Source organism: Prionailurus viverrinus, chromosome B1, assembly GCF_022837055.1.
Source record: "Prionailurus viverrinus isolate Anna chromosome B1, UM_Priviv_1.0, whole genome shotgun sequence".
NCBI classification, from domain to species: Eukaryota; Metazoa; Chordata; class Mammalia; order Carnivora; family Felidae; genus Prionailurus; species Prionailurus viverrinus.
The window spans coordinates 39068061-39085273 of NC_062564.1; the positions used below are offsets into that span (position 1 = coordinate 39068061).

General features: G+C 37.0%; 1 protein-coding gene across 1 annotated transcript in view; it reads right to left on the reverse strand.

The window, feature by feature from the left end:
* The window catches only part of PSD3 (pleckstrin and Sec7 domain containing 3), a 789820-nt gene that overhangs the window by 703340 nt on the left and 69267 nt on the right, over window positions 1-17213 (reverse strand). The window contains exon 3 of the mRNA XM_047855374.1: window positions 8380-8428. The gene's annotated coding sequence lies outside the window, so the exon portion shown is untranslated. The remainder of the gene's footprint in view (window positions 1-8379; window positions 8429-17213) is intronic.

Consider the following 17213-nt stretch of genomic DNA (forward strand, 5'->3'; position numbering starts at 1 on the left):
CACACACAAATGTTATAACCACCCCTCTAGGGCACCTTCAAGATCTGGGCCCTTGTGTATCCCCTCAAGCTCAACTTTGATCATTTTTTTTTTTTTTTTTTTTTTTTTTATTTTTTTTTCAACGTTTATTTATTTTTGGGACAGAGAGAGACAGAGCATGAACGGGGGAGGGGCAGAGAGAGGGAGACACAGAATGGGAAACAGGCTCCAGGCTCCGAGCCATCAACCCAGAGCCCGACGCGGGGCTCGAACTCACGGGCCGCGAGATCGTGACCTGGCTGAAGTCGGACGCTTAACCGACTGCGCCACCCAGGCGCCCCGATCATTTTATACCTCATTCAGACCCCACTCATTCGTTAATGAATTTTATAAATATTTATTGAATGTCTATAATATTCTTATTGTTATTTTAGGTTCTGAGGATACAGCAGTGAACAGAAACAGACAAAAATCTATATCTTTCTGGAACTTATACTCTGGAGATGGGTTCTAGATGGCAGATAATAAACAAAATAAATACATAGAATATAGAATGTGTTTGATAGTTATATATGATATGAAAAATAAAAAAGAAGAGATTGCAATCTATATAGGGGTATTAAGAAGACTTACTGAGAAGGTTTATTGAGTAAAAAGTGGAGGGTGTAGAACAAGTGTGCCTGGGAGAGGCTGGAGGAAGAGCTAGATGCCTGTGGGTGGAGAGGAGGGGGCAAGAAGAGGAAGTAGAGGGAAGGGAAGCAGAATGAGGAGAGGAGAAGTGTCCAATAATTCAGGACCTTGACCAACTGCAGGGAGGAGTTTAGCTTTTTCTTTAGGTGAAATGAGAGTCAAGGTGGGTTTGATCTGGACAAGTACATGATCTGTCTTACTGTAGAAACAGATCACTCTGCTATGTAGATAATAGATTGAAGTGAGGTAACCCTGCCAGAGGTGATGGTGCCTTGGACCAGGATGGAAGCAATAGAGCTAGTGAGACGTGATCAGGTCTGGATCCTTTCAGGGGATCCAGAAAGATTTTCTGAAATCTTGTAAATGGAGTATGGAGGGTATTCAATAGTAACTTCTAGGCATTTGGTTTGAGCAACTGAAGGATGTGGTTGCCATAAACTACAAAAAGGAAGACCATGGGAGGAGCTGGTGGAACGTGGAGAGTGGAGGAATAAGAAGCTCAACTTGGGGTGTATTAAATTTGAGATGCTTATTAGATATCTAACTGGACATGTTGAATAGACAGTTTGGGATATGTATCCTCCACATCCAAGAAGAGCAGTATTCTTGCTTCCCTTCAATATCTCATTCTTTCATGTTTATATGCCATTCTGTACTTGGTTAATTGTGCTTTCCTCTTGACCTTCACTTTACCTCTTATTCCAATGCATTTTAATTACTATTTTAACTTCTCTCTTCCTTTCACCATACTGTTCCACTACTCACCCTCAGCATAATGCCTAATGCAAAATAAATAATCAAGAAAAGCCCATTGAATAATTGAATCCTAGGAGGGCCATAATCTCCTATGTTCACTTGTTAGATTTCTTAATATATGTTGCTATTTTTCCTGTCCCACAAAATGAACTGTTTGGCACATATTGATTTAATCAATGTGAATTATATTCTATTTTTGTTGATGTGCCTTTTTTTCATATTCCCTTGGGCATCAATTTATCAAGGATGAGTAATATCTGGCACATAGAGTCTCTAATAGCTTCCTTTTGTTATTAGATCAATGATTGAGTAATTGAGAAAGAAAATATCTAGAAAAAGAATGCCCCAATTCCTTGAAAATGGCGCTAAAGAGAAGGCATGGCAGAATAAAATATTAACAATGAAATTGCTTTGGGGTCACTTGAATCCTTGTTCATGGACACTTGACACCACTTTTATAGTATATGTTCAGCAGCCAGTATCTTCATAATGGTAGTTTGACCTCTGGATATTGGGTGCAATTATTGTGACTTTATTTAATGTTTGCTGTATTTTAGAAGACACATTAAAAAAAAAACTCATCTTAACAAACAGATTCTCCCTCACACCTCTCTACCTTCACCCGTCCTCAAATCCTTCTCCAGAGCCTAACCCAGTTAATAGTTATTTTCTCCCAGTTTTTCAGAGACTGTCTAAGCCTTAATTAATATATATCCTTTTTTTACATAAATGGGACCCTATTACATAATTCTTCTATCACATCACTCTCTTTCATAATAGGTTGTAATAATCATGTGTGCTAATACACTTGTTTCTTTTCAAGAGCTCCATAACATTACACAGTATGTATGGGCCATAATCTAATTAAAAATATCCTATTGTTGGGCATTTATTGCTGGATTTACTGTTGCAATAAAAAATGCTGTAGCGAACATGTATGCCTATATATACATATATACAAATACAAAAGCATTCAAAAACTTATAATATGTATATGTATGTATATGCATATATAGATATATGTGTATATATACACATAAAGTTGTTCATATATATATATATATATGTATTTCATGCTAATTGTCTATAGGATACTTTTTAAAAGAGAATTTGCTGTTATAATTTTTGAGATATAATTGACCAACTCTGAGAAACCCAGCAAGATACACTAGCATCCACAAAGACATGCTGCACAAAATTTAATCAGTACCCAGATTTCTATTATTGAAGCCTCATTAACCAAGTCATCTACACTCATTTTCTAGATTGCTGGCTGGCTAAAGAGCAAGTAGCAGATGTTGACCTTGCAAAGGTTAACTTAATAGAGTTGAATTTGATTCAGATTCAATCACTGCTTCCACAGCTGTTCTGTGGGCCAAATAGTAGGCTATAGAGGTGATGTCATGGTGTTGCATTGCAGGGTTTGATGCTCAAACATGACTCACACCTATGCCCTGAAAGACTCTATTGTCATTTTGCTCCTGGGTGGAGCAGGGATTTGACTCACTCACTGACTCAGTCCACCAGCACAGCCTCAAATCTGCTGATGGACCTTCCATGTGAGGATATTAACTCCAACATACCCTCTTCTCCAGCAAGTAGGTAAAGGTACAGAGAGCCCCAACCTAGGATAGTCTTTTGCTCTGCAAAATATAGCTTATTCTTGGAGTTCTCCATCCCTTCCTCCTCTTTTCCCCACTCCACCCCACTACCCAGCTCCCTAATGGTACTTTAAACAGAAAGAGGTCATTTAAGTATAATTTAACAAACATGGTATGTGTAATATTGTGGCTAAGCATTTCAGTTAAATCCATGTGCTTAATTATAGATATATAATTTATCTGTAAATAAATCATGCTAGGGTGAGTGCAGTTTGAGCCTCAATCCCTCCTTACCAAGGAGATAATAGTTTCACAGCTTGGATGTGAACAAGCTTCATGGCTTTTTTTGTTTGTTTTGTTTTGTTTTTTGAGAGAGAGGGGGAGCAAGAGTGCAAATGGGGGAGGGACAGAGGAAGAGGAAGAGAAAGAGAAGTCTCAAGCAGGCTCCGTGCCCAACGGAGCCAATGAGGGACTCCATCCCATGACCGTGATATCATGACCTGAGCCAAAATCAAGAGTTGGACACTTAACAGACTAAGTCACCCAGGCACCCCTAGCTTCATGTTTTGATTGGATTCCTTATCCTCTGTTACAGCTCCAGGTTTTCTATTGCTCCCAGAATCACTTCTTTACGTGTTCTGGTTGACATGTTTATGAATGTCACAAGGTAATTTTCTTGCTGCCAATTCTTGGTCTTTTAATGTATTCCTTTGCTTTCCTTTCTAAGAGATGCTTCAGCTTCTTCCCAAATATTCCCTTTTGTTCTCATTTTCCTGGTAGTGTCAGCATCTGCATTAAATCAATGTCTTGTCTGTGTTTGTTTAGATCCGTCTTTCCAGAGATTTCTCTGGGACTGTCTCTTTTCATGGAGTGAGAGGCTATTTCTTTGCCATGCAGGAAATCTCATCAGTAGGTCAGGAAAGACCAGCATTCAGGCATAGTCATCAGGAAGAGTGTTCCCTCTCCAATACACACACGCACACACACATACACACACACACACACACACGCACACAAACACACACTAAAACGAGCTCTGTTTATGCTAATTACCATTTATGCATTTTTAAAAGCCACTTGAGATTGGCAGAAAGTTCCTCTTAGCACCTTCCGTTTTTATTCCTGTACTGCATCCTCAGGCTGCCCTGAGGTTTGGAATGTCAGCAGATGGGAGGGATGGAACAGACATGCTTAAGTAGAAGAGGTGAAGCAGGAGGAAGACATATTTCTTTCATCATCTTGGTAGAATGTTGTTACAGCTTGGGCTGGGATAAGGTTATGATATTATTCCTTGGGGTAGAGCTATAGATTTTAGCCTTAGCTTCTTTTCCTAAAAGCATGTTCTACTCTCACCTCTTCTTTCTATGATTTTGAAAGTGCAACTGGTCAAGAAGAACCAATGGCACAAATGTGCCATATATCAACACACACTGACTCTTGCTCTCACAAAAAAGTCAGTTAGGAGAGGGAGATCTTGGAGACAGGATCTTAATAGAAGATCTGGACTATGGTTTCCATCTGCTATTTTCTAGCTATCTGGCATTGAGAAGGTGATAAACCTCTCCTGCCCTCCTGTGCATAATCATCTAAAGGCAGAAGGCTGGCTTGGGCTTCACAAGGTTCCTTCTATCTCTAATACCTATTATCCAAGCTCTTAGTTTAGTTAATCTGTTGATGCCCTTATCCTACCCCCAAAAAGACAGAAGTAGAAATAAGTGATTACTAGGTGCCATGAAGTGAAGTGGATCACATTAATGGAAAAGCTGCTGTAAGTCAAATGGTATAGATCAAATCAGATGACCCTCTAAACCTTGGGATTCCTTGAGTATATTTTTAGTTAGAAACAATAATGTAATAGTGGTGACATGAGACCATGTAAAATGTGCTCAGCACAGTGTTTAGAACATAGTCAGGCACCAAGAAATGAGAGTTTCTAATAAAAAAAATAATGATTTTGTTGTTAACTTTTTATAGAAAATTCCTCACATGATGTACATAGGCAGGTATATTATCTATCTTTGGTATCCACTGAGCAAACAGGTATATATATTTTAATTTAATATTATATGTTATCTCTATGAAATATGCCTTACTTCAGTACCTCATAATTATAGTCTAATTTTACTGCAGCAAATAAAAAGTTTGGGGACATGTTTGCTCAGAAGACAGGATGGTCTTTCCCGTTAGGCATACCTATCATCTGCAGGTGTAAGCTACACAGCATTAAAATAATTGTCCTGCATTTTGTCACAAGAACACTGTTGTTCTCACTTTTAAAACAAAATTCAAGGGGTGCATGTGTGGCTCAGTCTGTTAAGCATCTGACTCTTGGCCTCAGCTCAGGTCTTGATCTCAAGGTTGTAAGTTACAGCCCCACAATGGGCTCCATGCTGGGCTTATAGCTGACTTAAAAAAAATAAATTAAAAAAAAAGAAAAAGAAATAAAACAAACTTCAAGTATATCAATAAAATAATGATACTTCTATATACTCACTTCTTAATGCATTGATAGAATTCTTCTTTCTAAATTTTAAAAATCAGTTTATTACTAATAAAGCAAAAATCACATTCCAGAGCATTCTTTCCCCCTCTGTCCCCATTAGCCCTCTTTTTCCTTGGCCACACCAAAGGACTGCCATGCAGGGTTGTGCTAGCACAGAGATACTGGGGAGAGGAGCTGATGGATCAGGTTAAGAGGGGGAGACGTCATTTATATGTCTCCCATGTAACTGTAATGGGGTTTAATTGTGTGTGACAGGCCGGATGCAAAATTCCAGGAAACTGAGAATTTTCCCTGGTGAAAACAGTGACGAATGACAAGCTGGGTTGGCCTGAATCAGTAATAGAAACTCCAAGGCACAACTTGACATGATGAGGTTTAGCTGAAAACTGAAAACAGTCTGGAAAGTGTCTCCTAGGTTGTCATTAAGAAAGAAACAGCCCTGAATAAAACCAATTCTCAGAAGAGTCTTATCCTACATAGATGTGCTCAACCACGTGGCTGTCTTTCCACCCTACACCTACACTCAACCCAGAGATGGTAGTGACTGTCAAAAGTCAGGTCCTGATAATGGAGTTTGGAATATGTGTGTAGATGATATATAGAGTATGTTGGTGGAACTGAAAACAAGATTTATGAGACTTCAAATGAAATCTAATGCATGTTACTTAAATCCTATTCATAATTCTAATTCCTAACAATTATATAAATTCTGCATTCTATAGAGCATTTCCCTATATTATCTTCCTTAATCCTTAAAACAATCTCATATAGTAGGCAGAGCAAATCATATCATCCTTACAATTGAGATAATGGAAACTCAGTGTGGTTAAGAAAATTACCACAACATCATACAGGTTGTCAGATTTTCTTATAGGTTCAGTAATTTCACCAGAATCTAAGAAACTACAAAGTTTCTAAGTGTTAGCTTTGAGAACTTATGTTAACCTAAAAAACTCACCATAAAACAATGATGTTTAGAAGTCAATGGAGTATTGTAGGTCCATTTCATTTTATTTATTAATTTTTAATTTTTAAAATGTTTATTTATTGAGAGAAAGAGCGCAAACAGGGGAGGGGCAAAGACATGCACACAGAATCCAAAGCAGGCTCCAGGCTCTAAGCTGTCAGCACAGAGCATGATGCCAGGCTCAAACCCACAAACCATGAAATCATGACCTGAGCCCAAGTTGGACGCTTAACTGACTGAGCCACCCAGGAGCCCCTCATTTTATTTTTTAACTTTATGTATTTATTTTGAGGAGGGGGGAAAGGCAGAGAGAGAGGGAGAGGGAGAGAATCCCAAGCATGTTCCACACTGTCAGAGCAGAGCCCAACATGGGGCTCAAACCCATGAACCATGAGATTGTGACCTGAGCTGAAGTTGGATGCTTAACCTACTTAACCACCCAAGTGCCTCATCTCATTTAAAACAGAGTAGGTGAGATTCCATATTTCCAGAAAAAAGAAAATTGGGTTGAGTGGGAATTATTTACTTTATAAAGGAAATCTTAATTTATCAAAAGAATGTGATATGACTAGTTTAAATAACAAGTAATTCCTTTAAATGTACACTAGAATATTTTTAAATTCCTTTATTGATATATGTGTACTGATACATTTTAGGTGATCAAATTTATTGTAAGTAAGCAAACTACCACATATAAAGAATTTCTATAAATCAATAAGAAAAAGAAAACAAAATTAAAATGGACAAAATGTATTGCCAGTTGAGTCATAGAAGATAAAGCCCAAAAGGTCAACAAACACCTGCTTAAGAAGGAATGTTAGTTCCTACCTTCTTCCCTTCTTCCTGGACACATGGTTGTCCAGCGAAGGACTACATTTCCCAGCATCCTGCTAAGGATGCACCTACGCCTCTATAAAACTAAGTAGGGCCAGTGGAATGTGAGTGGAAGGGATGTGTGCAGCTTCTGCCTTATTTGCCTATGAACAATATTTTTCCAAAAATTCTCTAATCTTTTCCCAAAAGTTGGTATGTGGCAACAAGCTAACTGTAACCATGAAGACAAGGATGATGACCTACAGGATAGTAGTGTAACAAAAGGAAAGATCCTTGAATAACTGTGGAGTCAAGCCACCTTACCAGCCTGGACTACCCAACATAAGATTGTTATACAAGAGAGAAATGTCCTTTTTAAAAACTTCTATATCTGTGTGGCCTATGTGTTACAGTAGCTTAGCCTTCACCCTAATACAATGTTCAAACTAACTAGTAATCCATGAAGTGCCAGTTAGAACCAAGTTCTTTTTCATACCCTAAGGTTGATGGCATTTAAAAATCCCTGTGATACTCTAAATTGGCAATATGAAAATAAGAAATACTCATATATGAAAATATGAAATATTTTCAATATGAAAATAAGAAATACTCATATATTTCTACCTGGAGTATGAATTGGTACAACAACTTAGGGAATAGTTTGTAGTATTTGTCAATATTACTAATGTAGAAAATTACCATCCCCTACAATTCATTTAATTCTGAGCATTGTAATTTTACATACTGAGATATATCTAGAGCAGTTACAACATCACTTGTATTACCAAAATTTGAAAGCAACTTAAAAGTCTATTAATAATAGAATGGATAAATAAATTGTGGTATTTTCAAATAATTGAGCACAATCAGCATTTATAAAAAATGAACCACCTCTATATGTAACAATATGAATAAACTTCATAAACATAATGTGAGAGAAAAGGAAGATGAAGAATATGTATAATATGATAGTAGTAGGTAAAATTCAAAATATGAAAAGCATAATTATTGCTTTGACTACATATATATTGTAATAAAGGTATGAAAATGCAATCTGGAAGAATACATACCAGATTCTTCATAGTGGTGTCTCTGGGGAAGGAAGACAAGGAGGTGGATCTGTGAAGACAAACAAGGAAGACTTCAACATTGTTCATAATGTTTTATTTCCTTTGTGGAAAATGTCATGAAAAAATTGTTAATATTTGTAATTATGGCTATTGGGGTACAAACAGTGGTGTGCTGGATCTGGATCACACAGGGAGAGTGAATTTTGTGCATCTCTCTCCAACTCCCTTTTCAAGGATGTCACCACGATGGCTTGAATTGGCCACAGGGGAAGTATTTACATCACAGAAATCAGCAAATGGTACAAAGCAGAAGTTTTTTATTCTTCTGGAGAGTCAGTTGTTAACCTTGACTAGCACACTTCTGGGTACAATGTATCTATTAGATTAATCTTACTACTTTTAATGATTTTTAAAATTTTCAAAATATAAAAAATTATAGTTCTAGCTTTAACTTTTCAGGATTTTTTTCTTTCTTTTTCTTTTACTTTCTTTCTTTTTTTTTCTTTTGCACAAAACATCCTGCATATGTGTCTTGCTGGGGGTTGGGAGAAATTTTGGACTTTCTACTTACTGCACAATTTCAAGAGCAACTGTCTTCAAATCATATATGACATCCCTATGTGGTAAGAAACTTCCTATCTCTTCTCAAAGAAGATGGTGTCTTTCATAACTGCCAGAATGCCTACACTTATCTCATGAAATTTTAGTTGTTGAACCACAATTTTGACCTCTACTTGTATAAAAATAAATCCTGATTAAAAATGGTTATGATATTGCCTTGAAAGTCTATATGGTTTCAACAACCTCTGCACCCATAATGTAGGGTGTAATGTAATTATGCTTTCTGAACCCCAAATCAGGACATGTGGTCATACAAGTATGGAGGACTGTAGGCAGGATGCTTGACTTCAGTCCTGTCATTAAGATTCTGGGCTTTCAATCACTGCAACCACATTACAGATAACAAAGTCTACTTGTTCCTTATTAATCAGATAAGAGTACTCTGTTAACCTTAATCCTTGAAATGATTATTTTTAAATAACTTCCAATTTTTTTATTAAAAAGTAAAATATATTAAGTAAAATATATAAATATAAAAATATATAAATATAAAAGTAAAATATATAATATATAGAAAACATAGTTGTGAAAAGAGAAGTAAATAAAATAAAATCACCCACCCATAATTTCATGACCCAGAGACAACAACTGTTAATAGTTCAATAAATAACTTTTCAGCTTATCTTGTGTGTATATATATTTTTTCTTTTCAAAATAAGATTAAATCATGTACACTGGGTTTTTTTTAATTGAGGTCTAGTTGACATACAATGCTACATTATTTTCAGGTGTACAAAATAGTGATTTCACAAGTCTATACTTTATTCTATGCTCACCCTCACCACAAGTGTAGCTACCACTTGTCACCATACAACGTTATTACAATACCATTAACTATATTCCCTATGCTGTACCTTCCTTCCCCATGATTTATTCATTCCCTACATATACACGGCTTTAACTGGCCTTTTCCACATGAGACTCTATCATTAGTTTATTGCCATGTCATTTAATTTTCTTCAAAAGTGTTATTTTTATAACTATATAGCATTATATAACAATAATCAAATTCATTTTACCCATTCTTCCACTGTTAAATATTTGGATTATCTGCAATTCTTCCATATAATAAGCAATGATGTGATCTTCATCCTAGTAACTCTGCATACACCTCTTTTCCTTTCTTTGGGACAAATCTTTTAAATTTTTAAAAATGTTTTATTTATTTTTGAGAGAGACAGAGACAGAGTATGAGTCAGGGAGGTGCAGCGAGAGAGGGAAACAGAATACGAAGATTCCAGGCTCTGTCAGCACAGTGGGGCTCTAACTCATGAACCGCGAGATCATGACCTGAGCCGAAGTCGGATGCTTAAATGACTGAGCCACCCAGGTGCCCCTGGGATAAATCTTAATCATGTAATTTCTGAGTCAAAAATTAGGAATACTTTTCAAACATTTTATATCATACACAAAAATACATTTCAAGTGTACTAAAAACAAATGTAAAAAGTAAAACTGTTGATTTCAGAGTAAAATTTATAAAGATACCTTTTATAACACCAGGTTCAGGGGTGGGGAAGAGAAAAATACAATCAACAGATGTAACAATAAATACTTTTGAGTATAATAAAATGTAAAACTTTTGTATGACAAAAGACACAATAAAAGACTAAGGACAGACTAGGAGAAAATATCTGCAACCCATAGAATGTAAAGAATTAGGATCCAGAACATAAGAACACTTATAAACCAGTAAGAAAAATATAAGTAATACAATAGAAAAACAGGCAGACAATATGAAAGGCAAGCCATAAAAAAAGGAATCTGAACGGTTAATAAACTTAGGAGATGTGCTCAAATTTACTAGTAATAAACAAAATGTAAATTAAACTAACAAACTGGATCATATCCATCAGAGTAGCAAAAAATTTTAAAGTCTGACATCAAATTTAACAAGAATGTGATATAAATGGGACTCTCACAAGTTGCCAATGAGAAAGTAAATTGGTTCAAACATATGGAGGAGCAACTTGGTGATATTTATGAAAGCTCACAATGTTTGCTCTTGGGGTCTACCAGGATGAGTCAAGTCAGGTGCCCAGGGCACGACATTGAAGGAGGCATGCACTCTCAGGGTCATATGAGTGCAGGTTAGCACCTGAGAATGAAGTCCTCCTGAAAACTGTGCTCCATGTACTTTGCTTGCCTCACCCTGGTCCCAGCCCTGATGTACATGTCCCAAAAGCCAATACTCCATTTCTAAATATATACTCACCAGTTCGTTCACATGTGCTCTAAGAGACACGAACAAGAATTTAATTGCAGCATTGTTCATAAAAGTGAAAATTGGAAACAATCCAAATGTCCAATAATAAAAGAATATACATATATATATAGCATTTTCATTGAATAGTATATTATAAAATAGTTTAAATTAATAGAGTTACATGTATCAACATGGCTAAATCTCATAATAAATCTCAAAAACATAATTTTGAATGAACAAAGTGAGTTGCAGAATGATAAATTTGGTATGATTCACTTACATAAAGCTTGAGACATGCTTTATAATATTATTAATTATTTTATAGACACATTCATAGATAGTGTAAGACAAAAAAGTCATCTGAATGATAAACACTAAATTCATATTAGTTCTTTCTGTAAAAAGAGAGGGAGAATTAGGGTCAGAGTAATAAATGTAAAAGGTTTCTTTAACTGTTAAGTTTTTTTTTTTTTTTTTTTGAGAAAGAGTGAGAGTGCTAGTGCAAGCCAGGGAGAGGGATAGGGAGAGGGACAGAGAGAGAGAGAGAGAGAGAGAGAGAGAGAGAGAATCTTAAGCAGGCTCCCTGCTTAAGCAAGGAGCTTGATGTGGGGCTCAGTCCCATGATCCTGGGATCATGACCTGAGCTGAAATCAAGGTCAGACACTCAACCAACTGAGCCACCCAGGCAGACACCCCAAGATTTTTTTTAAGTATCTGAAGCAAATACAACCAAATGTTAGGACTTCTTAAAGTTGGGTTGTGCACTCCTGGGTGTTCATTAAATTATTTTCCACAGTTGTATGTGTGTTTGGATATTTAATAATTTTTAAAATGACTAAAAATGTTAAAGTTCATATTCACCTCCATAACTAGATGACTTTGGGAAAGTCAATTAACTTTTCCTGAATATCAGTTTATTTGTTCTCTAACATAATTATACAACTATATCCCAAGTCATAGAGTGATAGCCACTGCATTTTCTAACTCCACAGAGATTTTCTTGCTGTGTGTTAAACCTGGCTCAGCTTTTGAACTACTCCTAAGGTCTGGTAGGCTGTACTCATTAAATAGTGGGGCCCAGAATGGGTCCTATGTCATGAGATTCAGAACTGGATATGCCTAGGGTGTTCACTGAACTGTAATTCCATTTTCACCCTATTATCCTCACCTCTCAGGTATTGTGGTCGACACAATGACATACGATCCAAATCTCCTTGAAGGAAGGACTTCTTGCCCACTGCTGGGAGTATGTCAGCAGTCTCTGGTTGCCAGCCCCTCCAGAGATTACTTCAGCTACAAAGAGCCACCTCATTCAAGGTCAAGCCTTTCCCAGAGTAGCGCATATCCAGTGACTAATAGAAGTTGGTACATAACCATCTAACAGTTTTGGCCCAACCCAGGATGACTACAACAGGGGATTTTAGGTTAGCTCCAAAGCTTCCTGTGGGATTGGTTAAGGCTGTTGCAGTTTGACCTCTCCTTCCCTTCCACAGGTACCAAGAGCATTCCCTAATTAATATTCTGTAGGCTAAACTCTGTTTCAGGGTCTGTTTCCTGGAGAATGAAACTTGTGAGGTTGGTATCAGGAGTGGGATGACAAAGGTAATATGGGGTTTTGGAACTGGATTGCTTGCCATCTGGTTAGCAATGAGGAGCTTCTAATCAGTGATAAACTGAGCACAAGTAGTCCCTGGCAAAACTGGCTATCTACAGTGGATTGAATAGTGTTCTCCCCCACCATCCATATTCATGTCCATCCAGAACCGCAGAAGATGACCTTATCTGGAAATAGGGTCTTTGACTTTATTATACCATACACAAAAATAAATTCAAAATGGATTAAATACTTAAATGTGTGACAGGAAACCATCAAAATACTAGAGGAGAACACAGGCAGCCACCTCTTTGACATCAGCCATAGCAACCTCTTACTAGATATGTCTCCTGAGGCAAGGGAAATAAAAGCAAAAATAAACTATTGGGACATCATCAAAATAAAAGCCTACTGCCCAGCAGAGGAAACAGTCCACAAAACTAAACGACAGCCTGTGGAGTGGGAGAAAATATTTGCAAGTGACATATCTGATAAAAGGCTGATATCCAAAATCTATAAAGAACTTATTAAACTCAACACCCAAAAAACAAAAATCCAATTTAAAAATGGGAAGAACACATGAATAGACATTTTTCCAAAGAAAATATACAGCTGGCTAACAGACACATGAAAAGATGCTCAACATCGCTCATCATCAGGGAAATACAAATCAAAACCACAATGAGATATCACCTCACTCCAGTCAGAATGGCTAAAATTAACAACACAAGAAACAATAGGTGTCAGCGAGGATGTGGAGGAAGGGAAACCCTCCTGTACTATTGGTGGGAATGAAAACTTGTGCAGCCACTCTGGAGAACAGTATGTAGGTTCCTCAAAAAGTTAAAAATAGAACTATCCTATAACCCAGCAATTGTACTACTCGGTTTTTACCCAAAGGATACAAAAGTACTGATTCAAAGGGGCACATGCACCCCAATGTTCATAGCAACATAATCAACAATAGCCAAATTATGGAAAGAGCCCAAATGTTCATCGACTCATGAATGGATAAAGAGGATACGGTATACACACACACATATATATATATATATATACACAATGGAATATTATCTATCAAAAAAAATGAAATCTTGCCATTTGCAATGATGTGGATGGAGCTAGATTGTATTATGCTAAGTAAAATAAGTCAGAGAAAGACAAATACAATATGATTTCATTCATATGTGGAGTTTAAGAAACAAAACAAATGAATATAGGGGAAATAAAAGAAAAAAATAGAGGGAGGCAAACCATAAAAGAGACACATAACTATAGGGAACACACTGAGGATTTCTGAAAGGGAGATGGGCAGGGGGGATGGGTTTAATAAGTGATGGGTATTAAGGAGGGCATTTGTTGTGGTGAGCACTGGGTGTTACATGTAAATGATGTATCACTAACTTCTAGTCCTGCAACTAATATTACACTGTATATTAACTAACTAGAATTTAAATAAAAACTTGAAAAATTAAAAAAAACTTTTTTAAAAAAGGAAATAGTCTTTGAAAATGTTAATTAGTTAAGAATCTCAGGATAAAATCATCTTAGATTCAGGATTACTTTAAGTCCAATGATTGTCATCCTTATGAAAAAAGGGGAAATATGCAGAGAGAGACAAATAGGGAAGAAGGCACGTGAAGATGGAGGCCGAGCATGAAGTCATGTAGCCACAACTTAAGAGATGTCAGGAACCTCTAGAAATAGGAAGAAGAGGAAGACTTCTCCCCTAGAGTCTTCAGGAGAAGCATGGTTCTACTGATACCTTGATTTCAGACTTTCAGCCTCCAAAACCATGAGAGAATAAATTTCTGTCTAAGCCATTCACTTTATTATGGCAGCCATAGGAAACTAATACTTACTGTGGTTGTTAAAACTTTCACCAGTAGCAAATTGAAATGGTTATACCAGGGGAAGGAAATGCCGGTAGCTGGTATAAAGTACTAGATGTGTCAAAAGTTTGGAGAAAATAGTAACAATGTAATTCAGTAGCTATTACAAAGATAGGTTGATATTCTAGAAAAAGTGAAAACCTGAGAGCAATTTACAGACAAATGAGAGCCAAATGCGGACGCAAGAGGACCTCCTTGAAGCATACAAAAAGGCTCTCAAATGCTAGAGAAAACAGAGAAAGGTGACTACCAGGCTCAGGACTAATTGTGAGAACAGCAGACCTCCAAAAAAAGGTGAAACTTCCGGCCAAGGACATCTGAGTTGATTTTAGCTTGCCCTTCAATCTTGAAACTCCTAACTCCCCAAACTTCTGAAGTGGGCCACCCTTCCCTATTAAGAGCAGCATTCCCCTCTTACTCGAAGACAGTGTAGAAACCTTTACCCACAAGGTATGTGTCCCCATCAGACCTGCCCCCACCTCACTTTTTGGGCTCCATCCTATAACTAGTGTTAAGTTTCAGCACACCCCAGATGCTGAGAATACAGTGTGAGCCCATGTCCCTCATTCTCTTACAGGAGTGGTTTCTGAGAGCTCACCCAATAATCCCCCTGGGAGTCATCTCTGTCTCAGGACCTCTTCTGGGAAATTCTACCTGAGACAATATGCATTGTCACCATCCCACAGAGGTTGGCTATTTGCACACAACTTCATGTTCTTAAGTAAGTTTCAATGTATTAAAAGAGGAAATTGGGAAATAATGGTGGTAAAACTAGTATCTCTAACTTTGTCCACAGCAGATCCAACAGCTCTGAAAGTTCCGTAAATGGCTCCTAAATGGTCTGAGCTTCCAGTCAGTTTTATTAATAAATTTAAGAACATTTGACCTATAATAGCTCCCACAAGCTTACAATTTGCTAATTGAAAGACTGCCTGCAACTAAAAGCTGGCTTTGCATGCCACAACCCTCTTGCATATTGGAAACAAAGGTCTCTCGAGGGATTTCAGGTTTACAAAGTCACATTCATGCTTGGAAATTTATGGGTTTAGCATTTTCCATTAGGTCATTTCATATCTTTAGGTTTTAGATCAGAGGATGGAAAATACACAGGCATGGTCATGGAACATTAACTGGAAATAATGAAGCTTTCTCTGGTACCTCTGCACCACTCCAAAGGAGATACTTGATTTAAAGTCTGTGAAAAGTAAACTGAGCCTTTCCAGATTAGATTATTTGGGACTAAATGTGAAGAGTTAAATAGTTCTTAATATAACAAAAACAAATTCTCTGGTGATATCACTCAGAGGAGAACTAGCAGTGATGTTTCTTCTTTAAACTGAAAGGCATTGATAACCTTGACCTTCAGTTAAAGTTGAAATAACTCTAAGTGAGGGTAGACATTGCTCTAGGGGCTTCTAGTCAAGTCACAGTTGAATTGTGGCTCATCCAGCTGTTCAAGGCTCATTCAAGTGTAGATGGTATGCAAACAGAGGAAGTGTGATTTATGTTTCTGTTTAAGGAGGTAATGTCAGCCAGTACTAATTTAACATCCTTTATGCTGACAAAATGAACAGAGAAGTCAAGATATGGGGACAAAGCCATGTGAAGTCATAGCCTTCAGCACCCAGTCTAGCATCTCATCACAATTAAAGCAGTACAGATGCATTGGCATGAAAGAAGGAAATCTTAAAAGCTAAGACAAAAGGACTTCATTCTATGAAACCATCATGAAAATGAAAACAAACAAACAAACAAACAAACAAACCATAGAACAGGAGAAAACATTTGCAAATTGCTCACTGGATGAGGGACTGATAACCAGAATATATAAAGAACTCTTAGAATTCCATAATAAAGAAACAAATAACCCAATTAAAAATGAGCAATGTCTTTCAATTGATATTTCTTTTTTTAAAAAAAATTTTATTTATTTTTGAGAGAGAGAAAGACAGAGTGTGAGCTGGGGAAGGGGCAGGGAGAGGGAAACACAGATTCTGGAGTAGGCCCCAAGCTCTAAGCTATCAGCACAGAGCCCTATGCGGGGCCCAAACCCACAAAGCCATGAGATCATGACCAGAACCGAAGTCGGATGCTCAACCAACTGAGCCACCCAGGTGCCCCCAGTTGGTATTTCTTAAACAAAGGTATATGAATGACCAATAAACACATGAAAAGGTGTTCAACAGCATTGGCCATTTAGAAAATGCACATCAAAACCACAGTGAGCTACCACTAGGATACTAGAATCAAGAAGACAGATATAAAAAATGGTGAAGATGTGGAGAAATTGGGAACCCTATACATTGCTGATTAAAGTATAAAATGGTGCTGCTGTTTTAGAAAACAGTTTGTCAGTTCTTTAAAAGGTTGATAGAATCACCATTTGACCCAGCAACTCCACTTCTTCATATATATACAAGAAAAATGAAAACAAAAGCCTATACACAATGTTTATAATTGTTAAAAAATGAAAAGAACTTCAATGTCCATCAGCTGATGAATGGATAAGCTAAATGTGGTA